General features: G+C 42.1%; 31 non-coding genes and 3 pseudogenes across 31 annotated transcripts; all 34 read left to right on the top strand.

The window, feature by feature from the left end:
- Nucleotides 1-82: 82 nt before the first annotated feature.
- On the top strand, nt 83-201 carry LOC141356984 (5S ribosomal RNA). The gene has a single exon (XR_012363456.1). It is a non-coding gene; the product is annotated as a 5S ribosomal RNA (ribosomal RNA).
- Nucleotides 202-342: 141 nt separating this feature from the next.
- On the top strand, nt 343-461 carry LOC141357457 (5S ribosomal RNA). The gene has a single exon (XR_012363944.1). It is a non-coding gene; the product is annotated as a 5S ribosomal RNA (ribosomal RNA).
- Nucleotides 462-602: 141 nt separating this feature from the next.
- On the top strand, nt 603-721 carry LOC141357449 (5S ribosomal RNA). Its single transcript, XR_012363936.1, has one exon. It is a non-coding gene; the product is annotated as a 5S ribosomal RNA (ribosomal RNA).
- Nucleotides 722-850: 129 nt separating this feature from the next.
- On the top strand, nt 851-969 carry LOC141358243 (5S ribosomal RNA). Its single transcript, XR_012364732.1, has one exon. It is a non-coding gene; the product is annotated as a 5S ribosomal RNA (ribosomal RNA).
- Nucleotides 970-1,110: 141 nt separating this feature from the next.
- On the top strand, nt 1,111-1,229 carry LOC141357438 (5S ribosomal RNA). The gene has a single exon (XR_012363925.1). It is a non-coding gene; the product is annotated as a 5S ribosomal RNA (ribosomal RNA).
- Nucleotides 1,230-1,370: 141 nt separating this feature from the next.
- LOC141353792 (5S ribosomal RNA) lies at nt 1,371-1,488 on the top strand (annotated as a pseudogene).
- A 141-nt stretch (nt 1,489-1,629) lies between these two features.
- On the top strand, nt 1,630-1,748 carry LOC141357544 (5S ribosomal RNA). The gene has a single exon (XR_012364031.1). It is a non-coding gene; the product is annotated as a 5S ribosomal RNA (ribosomal RNA).
- Nucleotides 1,749-1,877: 129 nt separating this feature from the next.
- Nucleotides 1,878-1,996, top strand: LOC141357429 (5S ribosomal RNA). The gene has a single exon (XR_012363916.1). It is a non-coding gene; the product is annotated as a 5S ribosomal RNA (ribosomal RNA).
- Nucleotides 1,997-8,185: 6,189 nt separating this feature from the next.
- LOC141357420 (5S ribosomal RNA) lies at nt 8,186-8,304 on the top strand. Its single transcript, XR_012363907.1, has one exon. It is a non-coding gene; the product is annotated as a 5S ribosomal RNA (ribosomal RNA).
- A 141-nt stretch (nt 8,305-8,445) lies between these two features.
- Nucleotides 8,446-8,564, top strand: LOC141357410 (5S ribosomal RNA). The gene has a single exon (XR_012363897.1). It is a non-coding gene; the product is annotated as a 5S ribosomal RNA (ribosomal RNA).
- A 141-nt stretch (nt 8,565-8,705) lies between these two features.
- On the top strand, nt 8,706-8,824 carry LOC141357401 (5S ribosomal RNA). Its single transcript, XR_012363888.1, has one exon. It is a non-coding gene; the product is annotated as a 5S ribosomal RNA (ribosomal RNA).
- A 141-nt stretch (nt 8,825-8,965) lies between these two features.
- LOC141357981 (5S ribosomal RNA) lies at nt 8,966-9,084 on the top strand. Its single transcript, XR_012364469.1, has one exon. It is a non-coding gene; the product is annotated as a 5S ribosomal RNA (ribosomal RNA).
- Nucleotides 9,085-9,225: 141 nt separating this feature from the next.
- Nucleotides 9,226-9,344, top strand: LOC141357390 (5S ribosomal RNA). The gene has a single exon (XR_012363877.1). It is a non-coding gene; the product is annotated as a 5S ribosomal RNA (ribosomal RNA).
- A 141-nt stretch (nt 9,345-9,485) lies between these two features.
- On the top strand, nt 9,486-9,604 carry LOC141357380 (5S ribosomal RNA). Its single transcript, XR_012363867.1, has one exon. It is a non-coding gene; the product is annotated as a 5S ribosomal RNA (ribosomal RNA).
- Nucleotides 9,605-9,745: 141 nt separating this feature from the next.
- Nucleotides 9,746-9,864, top strand: LOC141358007 (5S ribosomal RNA). Its single transcript, XR_012364496.1, has one exon. It is a non-coding gene; the product is annotated as a 5S ribosomal RNA (ribosomal RNA).
- Nucleotides 9,865-10,004: 140 nt separating this feature from the next.
- On the top strand, nt 10,005-10,123 carry LOC141358006 (5S ribosomal RNA). The gene has a single exon (XR_012364495.1). It is a non-coding gene; the product is annotated as a 5S ribosomal RNA (ribosomal RNA).
- Nucleotides 10,124-10,264: 141 nt separating this feature from the next.
- Nucleotides 10,265-10,383, top strand: LOC141357369 (5S ribosomal RNA). The gene has a single exon (XR_012363857.1). It is a non-coding gene; the product is annotated as a 5S ribosomal RNA (ribosomal RNA).
- A 141-nt stretch (nt 10,384-10,524) lies between these two features.
- LOC141354022 (5S ribosomal RNA) lies at nt 10,525-10,643 on the top strand (annotated as a pseudogene).
- Nucleotides 10,644-10,772: 129 nt separating this feature from the next.
- Nucleotides 10,773-10,891, top strand: LOC141357359 (5S ribosomal RNA). The gene has a single exon (XR_012363847.1). It is a non-coding gene; the product is annotated as a 5S ribosomal RNA (ribosomal RNA).
- A 141-nt stretch (nt 10,892-11,032) lies between these two features.
- Nucleotides 11,033-11,151, top strand: LOC141357349 (5S ribosomal RNA). The gene has a single exon (XR_012363836.1). It is a non-coding gene; the product is annotated as a 5S ribosomal RNA (ribosomal RNA).
- A 141-nt stretch (nt 11,152-11,292) lies between these two features.
- LOC141357207 (5S ribosomal RNA) lies at nt 11,293-11,411 on the top strand. The gene has a single exon (XR_012363690.1). It is a non-coding gene; the product is annotated as a 5S ribosomal RNA (ribosomal RNA).
- A 141-nt stretch (nt 11,412-11,552) lies between these two features.
- LOC141357881 (5S ribosomal RNA) lies at nt 11,553-11,671 on the top strand. The gene has a single exon (XR_012364370.1). It is a non-coding gene; the product is annotated as a 5S ribosomal RNA (ribosomal RNA).
- Nucleotides 11,672-11,812: 141 nt separating this feature from the next.
- LOC141357339 (5S ribosomal RNA) lies at nt 11,813-11,931 on the top strand. Its single transcript, XR_012363826.1, has one exon. It is a non-coding gene; the product is annotated as a 5S ribosomal RNA (ribosomal RNA).
- A 141-nt stretch (nt 11,932-12,072) lies between these two features.
- On the top strand, nt 12,073-12,191 carry LOC141357328 (5S ribosomal RNA). The gene has a single exon (XR_012363815.1). It is a non-coding gene; the product is annotated as a 5S ribosomal RNA (ribosomal RNA).
- A 141-nt stretch (nt 12,192-12,332) lies between these two features.
- LOC141358004 (5S ribosomal RNA) lies at nt 12,333-12,451 on the top strand. The gene has a single exon (XR_012364493.1). It is a non-coding gene; the product is annotated as a 5S ribosomal RNA (ribosomal RNA).
- Nucleotides 12,452-12,591: 140 nt separating this feature from the next.
- Nucleotides 12,592-12,710, top strand: LOC141358003 (5S ribosomal RNA). The gene has a single exon (XR_012364492.1). It is a non-coding gene; the product is annotated as a 5S ribosomal RNA (ribosomal RNA).
- Nucleotides 12,711-12,851: 141 nt separating this feature from the next.
- LOC141357318 (5S ribosomal RNA) lies at nt 12,852-12,970 on the top strand. The gene has a single exon (XR_012363805.1). It is a non-coding gene; the product is annotated as a 5S ribosomal RNA (ribosomal RNA).
- Nucleotides 12,971-13,111: 141 nt separating this feature from the next.
- On the top strand, nt 13,112-13,230 carry LOC141354021 (5S ribosomal RNA; annotated as a pseudogene).
- Nucleotides 13,231-13,359: 129 nt separating this feature from the next.
- On the top strand, nt 13,360-13,478 carry LOC141357309 (5S ribosomal RNA). The gene has a single exon (XR_012363795.1). It is a non-coding gene; the product is annotated as a 5S ribosomal RNA (ribosomal RNA).
- A 140-nt stretch (nt 13,479-13,618) lies between these two features.
- On the top strand, nt 13,619-13,737 carry LOC141353435 (5S ribosomal RNA). Its single transcript, XR_012360531.1, has one exon. It is a non-coding gene; the product is annotated as a 5S ribosomal RNA (ribosomal RNA).
- A 141-nt stretch (nt 13,738-13,878) lies between these two features.
- On the top strand, nt 13,879-13,997 carry LOC141357299 (5S ribosomal RNA). Its single transcript, XR_012363784.1, has one exon. It is a non-coding gene; the product is annotated as a 5S ribosomal RNA (ribosomal RNA).
- A 141-nt stretch (nt 13,998-14,138) lies between these two features.
- On the top strand, nt 14,139-14,257 carry LOC141357288 (5S ribosomal RNA). The gene has a single exon (XR_012363771.1). It is a non-coding gene; the product is annotated as a 5S ribosomal RNA (ribosomal RNA).
- Nucleotides 14,258-14,397: 140 nt separating this feature from the next.
- Nucleotides 14,398-14,516, top strand: LOC141357277 (5S ribosomal RNA). The gene has a single exon (XR_012363759.1). It is a non-coding gene; the product is annotated as a 5S ribosomal RNA (ribosomal RNA).
- A 141-nt stretch (nt 14,517-14,657) lies between these two features.
- On the top strand, nt 14,658-14,776 carry LOC141357268 (5S ribosomal RNA). The gene has a single exon (XR_012363750.1). It is a non-coding gene; the product is annotated as a 5S ribosomal RNA (ribosomal RNA).
- The last annotated feature ends 118 nt before the right edge of the window (nt 14,777-14,894 follow it).

The raw sequence follows: 14,894 nt of genomic DNA, 5'->3' as shown, positions 1-14,894 counted from the left end.
TGCATCCTTTCTGTAAGCGTTCGCCGATGGCATGGCGTTGCCACATTAGTCTTGAAGTGGCTCTCGAATCGAGTCAGCGCTCGCTTACGGCCACACCACCCTGAGCACGCCCGCTCTCGTCTGATCTCGGAAGCCAAGCAGGGTCGGGCCTGGTTAGTACTTGGATGGGAGACCGCCTGGGAATTCCAGGTGCTGTAAGCATTTAATTCTTTATTTAATTAATTATTTAATTATTTATTCATATAATTTTTTTCCAGAAATGCATCCTTTCTGTAAGCGTTCGCCGATGGCATGGCGTTGCCACATTAGTCTTGAAGTGGCTCTCGAATCGAGTCAGCGCTCGCTTACGGCCACACCACCCTGAGCACGCCCGCTCTCGTCTGATCTCGGAAGCCAAGCAGGGTCGGGCCTGGTTAGTACTTGGATGGGAGACCGCCTGGGAATACCAGGTGCTGTAAGCATTTAATTCTTTATTTAATTAATTATTTAATTATTTATTCATATAATTTTTTTCCAGAAATGCATCCTTTCTGTAAGCGTTCGCCGATGGCATGGTGTTGCCACATTAGTCTTGAAGTGGCTCTCGAATCGACTCAGCGCTCGCTTACGGCCACACCACCCTGAGCACGCCCGCTCTCGTCTGATCTCGGAAGCCAAGCAGGGTCGGGCCTGGTTAGTACTTGGATGGGAGACCGCCTGGGAATACCAGGTGCTGTAAGCATTTAATTAATAATTTAATTATTTATTCATATAATTTTTTTCCAGAAATGCATCCTTTCTGTAAGCGTTCGCCGATGGCATGGCGTTGCCACATTAGTCTTGAAGTGGCTCTCGAATCGAGTCAGCGCTCGCTTACGGCCACACCACCCTGAGCACGCCCGCTCTCGTCTGATCTCGGAAGCCAAGCAGGGTCGGGCCTGCTTAGTACTTGGATGGGAGACCGCCTGGGAATACCAGGTGCTGTAAGCATTTAATTCTTTATTTAATTAATTATTTAATTATTTATTCATATAATTTTTTTCCAGAAATGCATCCTTTCTGTAAGCGTTCGCCGATGGCATGGCGTTGCCACATTAGTCTTGAAGTGGCTCTCGAATCGAGTCAGCGCTCGCTTACGGCCACACCACCCTGAGCACGCCCGCTCTCGTCTGATCTCGGAAGCCAAGCAGGGTCGGGCCTGGTTAGTACTTGGATGGGAGACCGCCTGGGAATACCAGGTGCTGTAAGCATTTAATTCTTTATTTAATTAATTATTTAATTATTTATTCATATAATTTTTTTCCAGAAATGCATCCTTTCTGTAAGCGTTCGCCGATGGCATGGCGTTGCCACATTAGTCTTGAAGTGGCTCTCGAATCGAGTCAGCGCTCGCTTACGGCCACACCACCCTGAGCACGCCGCTCTCGTCTGATCTCGGAAGCCAAGCAGGGTCGGGCCTGGTTAGTACTTGGATGGGAGACCGCCTGGGAATACCAGGTGCTGTAAGCATTTAATTCTTTATTTAATTAATTATTTAATTATTTATTCATATAATTTTTTTCCAGAAATGCATCCTTTCTGTAAGCGTTCGCCGATGGCATGGCGTTGCCACATTAGTCTTGAAGTGGCTCTCGAATCGAGTCAGCGCTCGCTTACGGCCACACCACCCTGAGCACGCCCGCTCTCGTCTGATCTCGGAAGCCAAGCAGGGTCGGGCCTGTTTAGTACTTGGATGGGAGACCGCCTGGGAATACCAGGTGCTGTAAGCATTTAATTAATTATTTAATTATTTATTCATATAATTTTTTTCCAGAAATGCATCCTTTCTGTAAGCGTTCGCCGATGGCATGGCGTTGCCACATTAGTCTTGAAGTGGCTCTCGAATCGAGTCAGCGCTCGCTTACGGCCACACCACCCTGAGCACGCCCGCTCTCGTCTGATCTCGGAAGCCAAGCAGGGTCGGGCCTGGTTAGTACTTGGATGGGAGACCGCCTGGGAATACCAGGTGCTGTAAGCATTTAATTCTTTATTTAATTAATTATTTAATTATTTATTCATATAATTTTTTTCCAGAAATGCATCCTTTCTGTAAGCGTTCGCCGATGGCATGGCGTTGCCACATTAGTCTTGAAGTGGCTCTCGAATCGAGTCAGCGCTCGCTTACGGCCACACCACCCTGAGCACTAGCGCTAGTTGGTACGTTCCAGGAAGTGTTTGGCTGCAGTAGGTGAGGAAGGCTCACCAAACTTTCAGATTTCTTTTGATTTTGTTTGTTTAAATCAGTGTTTATTTTGAATAGTTTTCTTTCATTTTGTTTGTTTAAATCCCTCCTGGCAGCATACGCTGTTCGGGGGGAGTTTAAGTTTGGCACATACGCTTTTTGTTTTGTTTGGTGAAAATGGACAGACACATGGAATCAACCTCGGAAATGGCAGGAGAGACACGAATGGCAAATGAAAATGGAACGGATGAACAACAACGAGATGGCAATGAAAGAGACAAAGAACAAAGAAGGTACAATTCACGAAAGGAATACTTAATAGAAGCTACGATAACAGTGGATACTACAAATGTGAATGCAAGAGCGGAGGACATTATTACGGCAGTATCGGAGAAAATTGGAAAAGGGAAAATCCTGGCGGTAAGACCTAAACATAACAACGAATATGAGCTGACTCTAGAAAATGTGGATGATGTTGAATTGCTGGAATATGGAATAAGGATAAAAGAAGTGGAATGCGAAGTGAAGAGACTCCAAAACAGAGACTATGTCGTCTCGTTTATGCACCTGCCCGCCTACATAGACGATCACGATATTATAAATAAACTTGAAGGGTGGGGAGTTACCCCTTTGTCTAAATTAAAAAGACGTTTGTATCCAGGCACGACCATTGAAGATGGCACACGGTTCATTAAATCTCGCTTCCCTAAAGATGTTGCATCTCTTCCGTATAGCACAAAGTTTGAAACGGCTGAAGGCCTGCAGTTCTTCAGGGTGATGCACAGCCATCAGGTAAAACTCTGTCGGCTGTGCATGTGCCCAGATCACATCATGAAAGACTGCCCTATGTTTAAGTGCTACAAATGCGAGGAGAGAGGACATTTTGCAAGAGAGTGCAAGGCGGTTAAGTGCCCGGACTGTGACAATTTTTTAAACTTGTGTGAATGCTGGTTTGGCAACGATGAGACTCATGTGGGCGGGAAGGTGCATGAACAAGACAACGTGGTAGAAAAACAACAGAACGACACGAGAGAGGCGGAAGACGGCGGACCTGTAATTGAAGTTGACAATGCCGAACAAACGGAACAACAAGAGAAAGTACAACAGGACATAGAGGATAAAACACAGAGCACTACAGATGAAATGGCAGAGGAAGAAATGAACGAATTAGCTAAAAGACAAGGTAAAGTACAAAACGAGGATTCTAAAGAACAGACGGAACAAACTGAACAACTTAAACAGGAGGAAGGAACATGTACACCACTTGACACTTCTGTCACCCTGGAAGATGAGATGGAACAAGATGAATTAGATCAAGATGAGGATTTTAACAAGGATGTCAACGCAATGTCTGAAGGAAAACCGAAAGTGGAGAGAAGAAGACGAAAAATTAAGGTAAAGCCATGTTTGGAAGGAATAAGGAAAAAAACAACTAACAAAGACTTAATAAAAGATAAATATGTACTGCTAAAAGACTTGGATGGTATGAGCTAAAGAAATTGACTCAATGAGTGTTTTTATTTATTTATTTTTTATGGTTTTAAGTTTGGTTACTTTTAATGCCAGAGGACTTTCGGACTTTAACAAATTTGAAAAAGTGAAAGAAATGTTCAAGAATGAAGACGTGATTGTATTGCAAGAAACAAATTGGAAAGAAAAGCACATATGTGAAATAAGGAAAAGATGGAACGGTGAGATTTTATACAATAATGATGATACGAGGTTTGGCAGAGGAGTGGCTTTTTTAATAAGAGAAAATGTGAAAACTGTATGCAAGGTTATCTATAAAGATGATATTGGGAAATGTTTAGCAGTAGAAATGGAATATGAAGGCAAAAAACTGGTTGTGATAAATGTACATGCACCTACGGAGGAAAAAGAAAAGAGAGATTATTTTAATGATTTAAGGTCACTTTTAAAAAACCAACAGAATGTCTTGTTAATGGGGGATTTTAATACTGTGTTAAGTAAATTAGATATGGCAGATGGAATGGTTTTTAGAAATGATATGGGAAGGAGAGAGTTAAAATCAATAATGGAAAACAATAACTTGGTGGATGTTTGGAGAGAAAGGAATGAAAGAAGGCAATACTCAAGAAGACAAAGGGTGGGGAATTTCATGTGTCAAACAAGAATCGATTTTATTTTGTGTAACAGGAATTTAGAAGTTTTTATTGATAACGTGAGATACGATGAAACAAGCTTAAGTGATCACAAGCCGTTATATATGCAGATTGACTGGAGTACGTTAAAGAGAGGTCCAGGCGTGTGGGTTTTAAATGCTGAGGTTTTAAAAAGCAAAGGGTATGTTTTAGATATAAAGACGCTAATTGAAAAAGAAAAAGGAAATGCAATGTATATGGAAGATAAAAGATTGTGGTGGGAAAATGTGAAATATTTAGTTAAAATTCATACAATAAAATTGTGCAGATTAATTGAGAAATGTAAGAAATACAATGGACAGGAAATAAGAGAAAATTTAGAAAAAGAGATAAATCAGGGTAATAAGGACATGTTAAAGATAAAAGAATTGGAAAATAAACTTAAAGAAATGGAAGAAAAGAAATATGAAGGTGCAAGATTAAGGAGTAAAGCTCAGTTTCTTGTTGAAGGTGAAAAATGTACAAAATTTTTCTTTGACCTAGAAAGAAGAAAAGGGAAGTCTGAAATTATAAAAGTAGTGAAAAAGGAGAATGGAGAAGAAGTAAAGAGTAATGAAGGAATTTTAATAGAAATGAAAAGGTATTATGAAAAATTGTTTACAACTGAGGGAGTGCAGGATGAAAAAGAAGAAATGTTAGAGAAGATAACAACTAAAATAGACAAGGAAGATATGAAGGATTGTGACAAAGAGATAAGTGAAGAGGAAATTGAAAGAGCGATAAATGAATTAAACAAAAACAAAAGTCCTGGAATTGATGGGTTGGGGAGTGAGTTTTATATTGTTTTTAGGGATATGTTAACCAGTATTTTAAAGGAAGTGTATGATGAGATCTTTAATAAGGGGCAGATGAATCTAAGAATGGGAATGGGTTTGATGAAAACAATATATAAGAAAAAAGGAGAGAAAACTGAACTAAAGAATTATAGGCCGCTTACGATGTTAAATACCGATTTGAAAATTTTATCAAAAATTTTAGCAAACAGACTGAAAGAAGTGATGCCGAGAATAATAAAGACAAATCAAGCATATGGGGTCAAAGGGAAAGACATAGCTGATACGACCCTAAGCATTAAAGATACAATTGGATACATGAAGGAGAGAAAAATGGAGGGATATGTTATAAGTTTAGATTTTGAAAAGGCTTTCGACAGGGTGGAACATGAATTTTTATTTGGGATTTTAAACCGTTTTGGATTTGGAGAAAATTTTATAAAGTGGGTGAAAATTTTATATAATGGACCGGTAACTAGAATTAAATGTAATGGGTTTTTAACGGAATGTTTTACACTAACAAGATCCATAAGACAAGGGTGTCCCATGTCAGCACTATTATATTCTTTAGTCGCGGAACCCTTGGGGTTGGCTATGAGGGAAGAAAAGGGAATAAAAGGTATTCACATAGAAGGGAATGTGGAAGGAGAAGCAATATTTCAGTATGCGGATGACACTACGCTTATTTTGAAAGACAGGGAGGGAGTTAAATGTGCAATGAAAATTGTACAACAATTTTGTAAAGCATCAGGAGGAAAAATTAACGAGGATAAAACTGTGTATATGAGATGTGGGAATGTGCAAGCTTTAACGAGTGATTTTGCTTTTAAAGAAGTGAATGAAATCAAGATTTTAGGAGTTTTAATGGGGGATGATGAAAGGAGAGCTAATGAAACAATGTGGGCAACTATTTTAGGAGATATTGAAAGAAGGTTACATTTTTGGAAATTGAGGACATTATGTCTTAAAGGGAAGGTTTTAATTTCGAATGTTTTAATGATGTCTAAGTTATGGTATGTCTTATATGTGTCATCTATGCCTCTGTGGATTGAAAAAAGATTAAAGAGATGTTTTTTAGACTTTATATGGGAAGGGAAACCCCCAAGAATAGCATATGACACATTGATTGGAGCTGTAGAGAAAGGTGGGATGGGCCTAATAGATGTAGCACAAAGAAAAAATAGTTTAAGGGTTAAAATGGTTAAAAAGTATCTGGATGATGGGAATGTAATGGTATGGAAAAAAACAATGCAATATTTTTTAAACAAATGTGGTAATTTTAATCTGGGAGAAGACATTTTATGGATGAAAACTAAAGCTTGGATGACGGAAAAGGTGCCGGATTTTTACAAGGAAATTATGAGTGCATGGGGGAAAGTTTTAACTTGTGTACAGTACATGCCTAGTGGAAGAGAGTGTATTTTAAACCAACCATTGTTTTTAAACAAGAACATTGTAAACCAAGGGAAAGAAGTGTTTTTTAAAAAGTGGTGGGATGTGGGAATTACAAAAGTGAGAGATGTTTTATATGAGTTTAAGGAGGGATTTTTACCTGTGCAGTACATTGTGGATACTATGGAGGAAGCAAAAGAAGAATATAGTAGACAAGAAATTGTAAATAAGTTTAAGATAATAAAAAGTGCAATACCTGATGATTGGATCAGGAAAATTGATAATAAAGAACAAGGGAAACAAGAGAAAGATGTGTATTTAATGTTGGGAGACAAAATAAGAGCTTTTAAGGAATGCACTGTGAAAATGTTGTATTGTTTTTTTAGAGATTGTATTTTTAAGAAACCTGTGGTGAATAAATACTGGTTACAGAAATACAAAGACTTGAAAGAAGAACATATATGGAGTAATATGAAGGGGAATTTTATTGAGTCAAAATTGGGGACCTTAGAATATTTAATTAGGCACAAGGCGATTTTTACTGATGTTTTATTGAACAAAATCGGGAGAGAGCAAAATGCAACTTGTAAAGTATGTAAAGAAGAAGATGAGGGTTTTTTACATGTGTTTTTATGTTGTAAGCAATTGGAAAACTTTAATGAAAAATGTATAGGTTTGCTTGAAAGGTTGAGAGGTGAACAAGATAATAAAGAAATGGATTGGAACAAGGTGATAATGCTGGGAGAAAACAAATCATGTGAAAACAGAAAAGCGATTAACCTGTTTGTCATGCTGATTAAAAGTGCTATATGGGAAAGAAGAATTGTTGCAAAAAAAGAAAATACTGTTATAGATGTTGAAATAGTGTTTAAAAGAAAAGTTGAGATGTACTTAAAGCATTTGCACTGTTATTTTAAGGAGCAAAACAGGTTGGAGGAGTTTTATAATGTTTTTACTAAGGATGTGGGTACAATATTTGAAGATTTTAATTGGAAAATGCCTGACGATTATGGTTGATCTGTATAATATTTTGAATATGTGAAAGAGACATTTTTAGTGTGAAAAAAAGATGTTGAACTTTCAAATGTTTTGAAATATTTTATAATGATGTTTTTATTTTATTTTTGGTGGGATTTAAGATTGTGCCTGCCAAAAGTCTTTTAAAGAAGTCTATTTGTTGTTAAAGCACTCTCACTGTGTTAAATGTAATGTCTAAGAATATATAGAAATTATGTAATTGTGTGAATATGATTGTTATAATAAATAAAAAAAAAAAAAAAAAAAAAAAAAGCACGCCCGCTCTCGTCTGATCTCGGAAGCCAAGCAGGGTCGGGCCTGGTTAGTACTTGGATGGGAGACCGCCTGGGAATACCAGGTGCTGTAAGCATTTAATTCTTTATTAAATTAATTATTTAAAAAAAAAAAAAAAAAAACACGCCCGCTCTCGTCTGATCTCGGAAGCCAAGCAGGGTCGGGCCTGGTTAGTACTTGGATGGGAGACCGCCTGGGAATACCAGGTGCTGTAAGCATTTAATTCATTATTTAATTATTTATTCATATAATTTTTTTCCAGAAATGCATCCTTTCTGTAAGCGTTCGCCGATGGCATGGCGTTGCCACATTAGTCTTGAAGTGGCTCTCGAATCGAGTCAGCGCTCGCTTACGGCCACACCACCCTGAGCACGCCCGCTCTCGTCTGATCTCGGAAGCCAAGCAGGGTCGGGCCTGGTTAGTACTTGGATGGGAGACCGCCTGGGAATACCAGGTGCTGTAAGCATTTAATTCTTTATTTAATTAATTATTTAATTATTTATTCATATAATTTTTTTCCAGAAATGCATCCTTTCTGTAAGCGTTCGCCGATGGCATGGCGTTGCCACATTAGTCTTGAAGTGGCTCTCGAATCGAGTCAGCGCTCGCTTACGGCCACACCACCCTGAGCACGCCCGCTCTCGTCTGATCTCGGAAGCCAAGCAGGGTCGGGCCTGGTTAGTACTTGGATGGGAGACCGCCTGGGAATACCAGGTGCTGTAAGCATTTAATTCTTTATTTAATTAATTATTTAATTATTTATTCATATAATTTTTTTCCAGAAATGCATCCTTTCTGTAAGCGTTCGCCGATGGCATGGCGTTGCCACATTAGTCTTGAAGTGGCTCTCGAATCGAGTCAGCGCTCGCTTACGGCCACACCACCCTGAGCACGCCCGCTCTCGTCTGATCTCGGAAGCCAAGCAGGGTCGGGCCTGGTTAGTACTTGGATGGGAGACCGCCTGGGAATACCAGGTGCTGTAAGCATTTAATTCTTTATTTAATTAATTATTTAATTATTTATTCATATAATTTTTTTCCAGAAATGCATCCTTTCTGTAAGCGTTCGCCGATGGCATGGCGTTGCCACATTAGTCTTGAAGTGGCTCTCGAATCGAGTCAGCGCTCGCTTACGGCCACACCACCCTGAGCACGCCCGCTCTCGTCTGATCTCGGAAGCCAAGCAGGGTTGGGCCTGGTTAGTACTTGGATGGGAGACCGCCTGGGAATACCAGGTGCTGTAAGCATTTAATTCTTTATTTAATTAATTATTTAATTATTTATTCATATAATTTTTTTCCAGAAATGCATCCTTTCTGTAAGCGTTCGCCGATGGCATGGCGTTGCCACATTAGTCTTGAAGTGGCTCTCGAATCGAGTCAGCGCTCGCTTACGGCCACACCACCCTGAGCACGCCCGCTCTCGTCTGATCTCGGAAGCCAAGCAGGGTCGGGCCTGGTTAGTACTTGGATGGGAGACCGCCTGGGAATACCAGGTGCTGTAAGCATTTAATTCTTTATTTAATTAATTATTTAATTATTTATTCATATAATTTTTTTCCAGAAATGCATCCTTTCTGTAAGCGTTCGCCGATGGCATGGCGTTGCCACATTAGTCTTGAAGTGGCTCTCGAATCGAGTCCGCGCTCGCTTACGGCCACACCACCCTGAGCACGCCCGCTCTCGTCTGATCTCGGAAGCCAAGCAGGGTCGGGCCTGGTTAGTACTTGGATGGGAGACCGCCTGGGAATACCAGGTGCTGTAAGCATTTAATTCTTTATTTAATTAATTATTTAATTATTTATTCATATAATTTTTTTCCAGAAATGCATCCTTTCTGTAAGCGTTCGCCGATGGCATGGCGTTGCCACATTAGTCTTGAAGTGGCTCTCGAATCGAGTCAGCGCTCGCTTACGGCCACACCACCCTGAGCACGCCCGCTCTCGTCTGATCTCGGAAGCCAAGCAGGGTCGGGCCTGGTTAGTACTTGGACGGGAGACCGCCTGGGAATACCAGGTGCTGTAAGCATTTAATTCTTTATTTAATTAATTATTTAATTATTTATTCATATAATTTTTTCCAGAAATGCATCCTTTCTGTAAGCGTTCGCCGATGGCATGGCGTTGCCACATTAGTCTTGAAGTGGCTCTCGAATCGAGTCAGCGCTCGCTTACGGCCACACCACCCTGAGCACGCCCGCTCTCGTCTGATCTCGGAAGCCAAGCAGGGTCGGGCCTGGTTAGTACTTGGACGGGAGACCGCCTGGGAATACCAGGTGCTGTAAGCATTTAATTCTTTATTTAATTAATTATTTAATTATTTATTCATATAATTTTTTTCCAGAAATGCATCCTTTCTGTAAGAGTTCGCCGATGGCATGGCGTTGCCACATTAGTCTTGAAGTGGCTCTCGAATCGAGTCACCGCTCGCTTACGGCCACACCACCCTGAGCACGCCCGCTCTCGTCTGATCTCGGAAGCCAAGCAGGGTCGGGCCTGGTTAGTACTTGGATGGGAGACCGCCTGGGAATACCAGGTGCTGTAAGCATTTAATTCTTTATTTAATTAATTATTTAATTATTTATTCATATAATTTTTTTCCAGAAATGCATCCTTTCTGTAAGCGTTCGCCGATGGCATGGCGTTGCCACATTAGTCTTGAAGTGGCTCTCGAATCGAGTCAGCGCTCGCTTACGGCCACACCACCCTGAGCACGCCCGCTCTCGTCTGATCTCGGAAAGCAAGCAGGGTCGGGCCTGTTTAGTACTTGGATGGGAGACCGCCTGGGAATACCAGGTGCTGTAAGCATTTAATTAATTATTTAATTATTTATTCATATAATTTTTTTCCAGAAATGCATCCTTTCTGTAAGCATTCGCCGATGGCATGGCGTTGCCACATTAGTCTTGAAGTGGCTCTCGAATCGAGTCAGCGCTCGCTTACGGCCACACCACCCTGAGCACGCCCGCTCTCGTCTGATCTCGGAAGCCAAGCAGGGTCGGGCCTGGTTAGTACTTGGATGGGAGACCGCCTGGGAATACCAGGTGCTGTAAGCATTTAATTCTTTATTTAATTAATTATTTAATTATTTATTCATATAATTTTTTTCCAGAAATGCATCCTTTCTGTAAGCGTTCGCCGATGGCATGGCGTTGCCACATTAGTCTTGAAGTGGCTCTCGAATCGAGTCAGCGCTCGCTTACGGCCACACCACCCTGAGCACGCCCGCTCTCGTCTGATCTCGGAAGCCAAGCAGGGTCGGGCCTGGTTAGTACTTGGATGGGAGACCGCCTGGGAATACCAGGTGCTGTAAGCATTTAATTCTTTATTTAATTAATTATTTAATTATTTATTCATATAATTTTTTTCCAGAAATGCATCCTTTCTGTAAGCGTTCGCCGATGGCATGGCGTTGCCACATTAGTCTTGAAGTGGCTCTCGAATCGAGTCAGCGCTCGCTTACGGCCACACCACCCTGAGCACGCCCGCTCTCGTCTGACCTCGGAAGCCAAGCAGGGTCGGGCCTGGTTAGTACTTGGATGGGAGACCGCCTGGGAATACCAGGTGCTGTAAGCATTTAATTCTTTATATAATTAATTATTTAATTATTTATTCATATAATTTTTTTCCAGAAATGCATCCTTTCTGTAAGCGTTCGCCGATGGCATGGCGTTGCCACATTAGTCTTGAAGTGGCTCTCGAATCGAGTCAGCGCTCGCTTACGGCCACACCACCCTGAGCACGCCCGCTCTCGTCTGATCTCGGAAGCCAAGCAGGGTTGGGCCTGGTTAGTACTTGGATGGGAGACCGCCTGGGAATACCAGGTGCTGTAAGCATTTAATTCTTTATTTAATTAATTATTTAATTATTTATTCATATAATTTTTTTCCAGAAATGCATCCTTTCTGTAAGCGTTCGCCGATGGCATGGCGTTGCCACATTAGTCTTGAAGTGGCTCTCGAATCGAGTCAGCGCTCGCTTACGGCCACACCACCCTGAGCACGCCCGCTCTCGTCTGATCTCGGAAGCCAAGCAGGGTCGGGCCTGGTTAGTACTTGGATGGGAGACCGCCTGGGAATACCAGGTGCTGTAAGCATTTAATTCTTTATTTAATTAATTATTTAATTATTTATTCATATAATTTTTTTCCAGAAATGCATCCTTTCTGTAAGCGTTCGCCGATGGCATGGCGTTGCCACATTAGTCTTGAAGTGGCTCTCGAATCGAGTCAGCGCTCGCTTACGGCCACACCACCCTGAGCACGCCCGCTCTCGTCTGATCTCGGAAGCCAAGCAGGGTCGGGCCTGGTTAGTACTTGGATGGGAGACCGCCTGGGAATACCAGGTGCTGTAAGCATTTAATTCTTTATTTAATTAATTATTTAATTATTTATTCATATAATTTTTTTCCAGAAATGCATCCTTTCTGTAAGCGTTCGCCGATGGCATGGCGTTGCCACATTAGTCTTGAAGTGGCTCTCGAATCGAGTCAGCGCTCGCTTACGGCCACACCACCCTGAGCACGCCCGCTCTCGTCTGATCTCGGAAGCCAAGCAGGGTCGGGCCTGGTTAGTACTTGGACGGGAGACCGCCTGGGAATACCAGGTGCTGTAAGCATTTAATTCTTTATTTAATTAATTATTTAATTATTTATTCATATAATTTTTTCCAGAAATGCATCCTTTCTGTAAGCGTTCGCCGATGGCATGGCGTTGCCACATTAGTCTTGAAGTGGCTCTCGAATCGAGTCAGCGCTCGCTTACGGCCACACCACCCTGAGCACGCCCGCTCTCGTCTGATCTCGGAAGCCAAGCAGGGTCGGGCCTGGTTAGTACTTGGACGGGAGACCGCCTGGGAATACCAGGTGCTGTAAGCATTTAATTCTTTATTTAATTAATTATTTAATTATTTATTCATATAATTTTTTTCCAGAAATGCATCCTTTCTGTAAAAGTTCGCCGATGGCATGGCGTTGCCACATTAGTCTTGAAGTGGCTCTCGAATCGAGTCACCGCTCGCTTACGGCCACACCACCCTGAGCACGCCCGCTCTCGTCTGATCTCGGAAGCCAAGCAGGGTCGGGCCTGGTTAGTACTTGGATGGGAGACCGCCTGGGAATACCAGGTGCTGTAAGCATTTAATTCTTTATTTAATTAATTATTTAATTATTTATTCATATAATTTTTTTCCAGAAATGCATCCTTTCTGTAAGCGTTCGCCGATGGCATGGCGTTGCCACATTAGTCTTGAAGTGGCTCTCGAATCGAGTCAGCGCTCGCTTACGGCCACACCACCCTGAGCACGCCCGCTCTCGTCTGATCTCGGAAAGCAAGCAGGGTCGGGCCTGTTTAGTACTTGGATGGGAGACCGCCTGGGAATACCAGGTGCTGTAAGCATTTAATTAATTATTTAATTATTTATTCATATAATTTTTTTCCAGAAATGCATCCTTTCTGTAAGCATTCGCCGATGGCATGGCGTTGCCACATTAGTCTTGAAGTGGCTCTCGAATCGAGTCAGCGCTCGCTTACGGCCACACCACCCTGAGCACGCCCGCTCTCGTCTGATCTCGGAAGCCAAGCAGGGTCGGGCCTGGTTAGTACTTGGATGGGAGACCGCCTGGGAATACCAGGTGCTGTAAGCATTTAATTCTTTATTTAATTAATTATTTAATTATTTATTCATATAATTTTTTCCAGAAATGCATCCTTTCTGTAAGCGTTCGCCGATGGCATGGCGTTGCCACATTAGTCTTGAAGAGGCTCTAGAATCGAGTCAGCGCTCGCTTACGGCCACACCACCCTGAGCACGCCCGCTCTCGTCTGATCTCGGATGCCAAGCAGGGTCGGGCCTGGTTAGTACTTGAATGGGAGACCGCCTGGGAATACCAGGTGCTGTAAGCATTTAATTCTTTATTTAATTAATTATTTAATTATTTATTCATATAATTTTTTTCCAGAAATGCATCCTTTCTGTAAGCGTTCGCCGATGGCATGGCGTTGCCACATTAGTCTTGAAGTGGCTCTCGAATCGAGTCAGCGCTCGCTTACGGCCACACCACCCTGAGCACGCCCGCTCTCGTCTGATCTCGGAAGCCAAGCAGGGTCGGGCCTGGTTAGTACTTGGATGGGAGACCGCCTGGGAATACCAGGTGCTGTAAGCATTTAATTCTTTATTTAATTAATTATTTAATTATTTATTCATATAATTTTTTTCCAGAAATGCATCCTTTCTGTAAGCGTTCGCCGATGGCATGGCGTTGCCACATTAGTCTTGAAGTGGCTCTCGAATCGAGTCAGCGCTCGCTTACGGCCACACCACCCTGAGCACGCCCGCTCTCGTCTGATCTCGGAAGCCAAGCAGGGTCGGGCCTGGTTAGTACTTGGATGGGAGACCGCCTGGGAATACCAGGTGCTGTAAGCATTTAATTCTTTATTTAATTAATTATTTAATTATTTATTCATATAATTTTTTCCAGAAATGCATCCTTTCTGTAAGCGTTCGCCGATGGCATGGCGTTGCCACATTAGTCTTGAAGTGGCTCTCGAATCGAGTCAGCGCTCGCTTACGGCCACACCACCCTGAGCACGCCCGCTCTCGTCTGATCTCGGAAGCCAAGCAGGGTCGGGCCTGGTTAGTACTTGGATGGGAGACCGCCTGGGAATACCAGGTGCTGTAAGCATTTAATTCTTTATTTAATTAATTATTTAATTATTTATTCATATAATTTTTTTCCAGAAATGCATCATTTCTGTAAGCGTTCGCCGATGGCATGGCGTTGCCACATTAGTCTTGAAGTGGCTCTCGAATCGAGTCAGCGCTCGCTTACGGCCACACCACCCTGAGCACGCCCGCTCTCGTCTGATCTCGGAAGCCAAGCAGGGTCGGGCCTGGTTAGTACTTGGATGGGAGACCGCCTGGGAATACCAGGTGCTGTAAGCATTTAATTCTTTATTTAATTAATTATTTAATTATTTATTCATATAATTTTTTTCCAGAAATGCATCCTTTCTGTAAGCGTTCGCCGATGGCATGGCGTTGCCACATTAGTCTTGAAGTG

This window comes from Misgurnus anguillicaudatus, chromosome 21 (genome assembly GCF_027580225.2).
Source record: "Misgurnus anguillicaudatus chromosome 21, ASM2758022v2, whole genome shotgun sequence".
NCBI lineage: Eukaryota > Metazoa > Chordata > Actinopteri > Cypriniformes > Cobitidae > Misgurnus > Misgurnus anguillicaudatus.
Note: the sequence above shows the minus strand (reverse complement) of the source record. Positions and strands in the feature narration are given on the sequence as shown.